This window comes from Chrysochloris asiatica, unplaced genomic scaffold (assembly GCF_000296735.1).
Source record: "Chrysochloris asiatica unplaced genomic scaffold, ChrAsi1.0 scaffold00189, whole genome shotgun sequence".
Taxonomy (NCBI): domain Eukaryota; kingdom Metazoa; phylum Chordata; class Mammalia; order Afrosoricida; family Chrysochloridae; genus Chrysochloris; species Chrysochloris asiatica.
The window spans coordinates 2570235-2575778 of NW_006408707.1; positions in this window are offsets into that span (position 1 = coordinate 2570235).

Below are 5544 nucleotides of genomic sequence, written 5' to 3' on the forward strand. Positions count from 1 at the left end.
CTTGAAATGGTTGAACAGTATTGGCTCTTGATATGATACTGCTTGAAATGGTTGAACAGTAACCGTTTCTTTTTGGTACAGTGACTTTGTGTATTCTTTCCATCTTCTCTTGATGCTTTCTGCATCATTCAATAATTTGCCCAGAGAATCTTTCAATAACAAAAGTCGAGGCTTGAATTTTTTCTTCAGTTCCCCCAGCTTGAGAAATGCTGAGCATGCTCTTCCTTTTTGGTTGTCTGATTCCAGATCTTTGCACATTTTGTTGTAAGATTTGGCTTTATCTTCTTGAGCTGATCTTTGAAATTTTCTGTTCAGCTTTTGGACCTCCTCATTTCTTCCATTTGCTTCAGCATCTCTACGCTGGAGAAACTTTTCCTTCTTTCTTGTCTTCTCAATGACTTTTTGCTTTCTTCATGTATGATGTTCTTGATGTTATCCCACAACTCTTCTGGTCTTTGGTCTTCAGTGTTTCATATATCAAATCTGTTCTTCAGATGATCTCTAAATTCAGGTGGGATATATTCAAGATCATATATTGGCTATCGTGGACTTGTTTTCATTTTCTTCAGCTTCAGTTTGAATTTTCATATGAGTACTTAATGGTCTGTTCCACAGTCTGCTCCTGGCTTTGTTTTCACTGATGATATGGAGCATTTCCATCATCTCTTTACACAGATGTAATCAATTTGATTTCTATGTACTCCATCTGGTGAGGTCCATGTGTATAGTCGTCTCTTATGCTGTCTAAAGAAGGTATTTGAAATGAACAAATAGTTAATTTTGCAGAATTATATCATGTGTTCTCCAGCATCATTTCTATCACCAAGGCCATATTTTCCAACTACTGATCGATCCTTGCTCTTTGTTCTCAACCTTTGCATTCCAATCACTGGTAATGATCAATACATCTTGATTGCATGTTTGATCAATTTCAGATTGAAGAAGATGGTAGAATTCTTCTATTTCATCCTCACTGGCTTTAGTGGTTGGTGCATAAATGTGAATAATAGTGGTATTAACTGGGCCTCCCTGTAGGTGAATGAATATTATCCTATCACAGACAGCATTGTACCTCATGACTGATATGGATATGTCAATGAATGCAACATCATTCCTCTTCAATTTGTCATTCAAATTGTGGTTGTCAGATTCAAAATGGCCAATACCAGTCCATTGCAGCTCACTAATACCTAAGATATTGATGGTTATGTGTTCCATTTCATTTTTGACAACTTCCAATTTTCCCAGATTCATACTTCATACATTTCATTTTCCGATTTTCATTGGATGTTTACAGCTCTTTCTCTTCATTTTGAGCTGTGCCCCATCAGCAAATGAAGGTCCCATGGACTTTTCTCCCACAAGCTTTACTCCATTCGTGTCATCACAGTCAACTCTACTTTGAGAAGACAACTCTTCCCCAGTTGCATTTTGAGTGCCTTCCAACCTGAGGAACTCATTATCCGGCCCTACATCTGAGAGTGTTTCTCTGCTATTCACAAGGTTTTCAGGGACTAAATATTCGGAAGTAGTTCATCACTCTTTCTTCCTAGTCTGTCTTTGTCTGGAAGCTCATCTGAAACCTGTCCACCATGAGTGACGCTGCTGGTATTTAAAATACCGGTGGCATAGCTTTCAGAATCACAGTAACTCAAAAGCCACCAGAGTATGACAAACTGACAGATGAGTGGTGGCCATTTGGTTTTAAGTAGAAACTCTGTCACTTTAATTTTCGAGATGTGTGTGCATGCATAGTAGAACCCTCCAGGGGTGGGGCTGGGGTATCCATTTCTTGGGCATCCCCTCTAGTCACCAGAATGGAGGGGTATTTTTTCACCATATCTATTCAATTTGTATGCTGAGCAAATAATCCGAGAAGCTAGATTATATGATGAAGATCACAACAACAGATTGATGAAAACTCACTAATAACCTGTGATATGCAGATGATACAACCTTACTTGGTGAAAGCAAAAAGAATTTTAAATATTTACTGATGATGATCAAAGACCACAGCCTTCAGTATGCATTGTACCTCAAATTAAAGAAAACAAAAGTCCTCACTACTGCAGCAATAAATAGCATCATGATAAGTGGAGAAAAGATTGAAGTTGTCAAAGACTTCATTTTGCTCAGATCAACCATCAACACTCATGGATGCAGCAGTCAAGAAATCAAATGACATATTGCATTAGGAAAATCTGCTGCACAAGATCTCTTTTTCAGAGTGTTGAAAAGCAAAGATATCAGCTTGAGGATTAAGGTACTCCTGACCCAAGCCATGGTATTCTCAATAACCTCATGCATGTGAAAGTTGGACAGTGAATAAGGAAGACCACAGAATAATTGATGCATTTAAGTTATGGTGTTCAAAGAGAATATTAAAAGTACCATGGACTGCCAAAAAAAACAAAAAGCTCTCTGTTGGAAGAAATATAGCCAGAATGCTTCTCCCTAACTTCTGATATATTGTTAGGAGGAACCTGTGCCTTGAGAAGGACATCTGCTTGGTAAAGTAAAGGGTTAGGGGTAAAGAGGAAGACCCCGAACAAGATGGATTGGTACAGTGGCAGCAGCAATGGGCTCAAGCACAGCAATGATTGTGAGGTTGGCACTGAACCAGGCAATGTTTCATTCTGTTGTGCATAGGGTCACTGAGTTGATACTGTCTCAAAGGCACCAAACAACAAATAGTTAATTCACTTAAAAAGTATGCCAATCATGTAACAGTTCAGTGCATTTTTGTTACTGCTGTTGTAAAGTGCCCTCAAATCAGTTCCAACTCATAGCGTCCCTGCATAGAGGCTGGTAAATTTGAATCTCCGAACATGTGGTCAGTGCATTATCCCACAGTGCCACACCAGGCTCCTTATTTTTGGTACTGTGTACACTGTGTGGCGCTGTGGTTTAACGCACTGGACTGCAAAGTCGGTTTGAACCGCAAGATAGGCAGTACAAGCTCACCAGCTGCTCCTCAGAAATCTTATACAGAGTCATGATGGGTCGGAACCAACTCGATGGTATGGTAGTTAACAAAAACAACATGTACATTGTATAATTTTACATAATCTTTAAGTTATGTTATCACACTGTGATTGTTGGAGTCCTAATGTGGTGTTGCAGGTTAATGCGCCAGACTGCAAGGTCAGTTTGAGTTACAAGGTCGGCGGTTCAAACCCATTAGCTGCTCCTTGGAAATCCTATACAGTGGCATTTAACAACAACAATTGTGATTGTTAAGGTTATGTGTCTGTTTGGCCCGACCTTGATACTCAGTTGTTTGGCAGATATTATGTAACCATCCTCCATTTTATGATCTGATGTGAGCAGCCTATCAGTTGAAAAGGGAATTTCCTTGGGGTTATGACCTGCATAAGGACCTCTGATACCGTAGTGGTTACAAATCGGGCTGTTCATCTCACGGTCAACAGTTCGAAACTACCAGGTGTTCCACGGGAGAAAGATGAGACTTTCTGCTCCGGTAAAGATTTACAGCCTCGAAAACCCTATGTAGGGTTGCTAAGAGTCGGAACCGACTCCATGGTACATAGCACAACAAACGACCTGGATACATCATAAATAGATGTTTTGGCAAAGCTCCCTCTCTTGATCCTACATCTGAGTCACTTGTCATCCTCTAACCTCTGGGTTAACCAACAGTCTTCTGCCTGTTGGTATTTTGGTATTCACCATTTTCACAATCCTATGAGCCAGTAGTCTGCCATCTGATCAGCTGATTTTGGATTTGCCAGCCCCTGCAACCGCATGAGTGAGTAGAACTCTCCAGCCTGATTATTGTCAGCCTCCACAACTATGTAAGCCATTTCTTTGAAATACATCTCTTGCTCTCTCTGTGTATGTATGTACATATATATACACAAGATATATGCACTCCACTGGTTTTGCTCCCCTAGAGAACCCAGCTGACAACACATATTCATACATAGGAAAAAGTATGCAGATCATGAATGTACAACTGAATGTATTTTCAGAATAAACTTACCAAGTTGGCCAGTACCCAGTTCCAGAAATAGAACATTACCAGAACCCCAGAAGTCACCTGTGCCTCCTGACATCCTTACAAAACTAACCACTATTTTGTCTATTAGAGTTTTGAGCTCAATAATATAGAAGCACACAGTATTTATTCTTTTGTCTGACTTTTTATTTTCAATGCTATGTTTATGAGATATGTCCATGTAGTTACATGTAATTGTAGCTCATTCATTTTCATGGCTATATAAAATTCCTTGTGTAAATATGCCAAGATTTATATTTATTCATCATCCAAATCATATTTGGTTTGCTTCCAGTTTGGGGTTATTGCAAATAGCAACGTGTTATGAACATATTTTATTATCTATTTTGGTGAATATATTATGCATATTACTAATGGGAGTCCTGGTGTGGTGCTGTAGGTTAATGCACCAGACTGCAAAGCTGTTTGAACTGCAAGGTTGGTGGTTTAAGCTCACCAGCTGCTCCTTGGAAACCCTACATATATATACACAGGGTCAGTTTGGGTCGGACTGATTCAACGACACATCACAACAAGAACAATGGGTATATATGGAGTCCTGGTGTGGTGCTGTAGGATAATCACTGAACTGCTAACCACAGTTGGTGGTTCAAACTCCCCAGTCACTCCTTGGAAACACTATACAGGGTCTCTATGAGTCGAAACTGACTCAACAGCACTTAACAACAACAGTTAGGTATATATATATATCATGTTCCCCAGTCCTGGTGTGGTGCTGTGGGTTAATGCACCTGACTGCAAATCCATTTGAACTGCAAAGTCAGCAGTTCAAGCTCACCAGCTGCTCCTCGGAAACCCTATACAGGGTCACTATGGGTCGGAATCGACTTGACAGCACTTAACAACAACAACAAAGTGATTGTAATTTGCAGCCAAATCATCAAGTAGTGATATACAGAAAGAAAAAAAGGAGAACTAAGGTCATAACCTTGGAAAATATTAACTTTAATTCATGAAAGAGAGAGAAATAACAAATATAATTATAAGCAATCATAGAGAGAATCATACAAATCAGAGGAAAAGCAATTAAAGAATAGTATTATGGAAGTCAGAATGTTCTATCTGTGTATATGTATGTATTGTAGGATACAATGTAATCCACGTATGGTGTGCCAACCAGCTGATTTTGACTCTCAGTGACCCGATGGAATAGGAAACCCCACAGGGTTTCCTAAGCAATAATCTTTATAGGAGCAAATCATCAGGTCTTTTTCCTGTGAAGCAGCTGGTGGATTTGAACTCTTGACCTTTCAGTTAGCAGCCAAGTGATTAACCATTGTACCATCAGGGCTCCTTCAATCTATGTATACATTTGCTTAACTACCACTGCACTCAAAATGCAGAACTGTAAGCAGAACACTGCTTAAGAATGAGAAGAAGGTTGGAGGCCTGTCACTCCCCCACTTTAAAATATACTACATGGCGACAGTGGTCAAAACAGCTTGGTACTGGTACAACGAAAGGCACATAGATCAATGGAACAGAATCGAGAATCCAGAAATTAA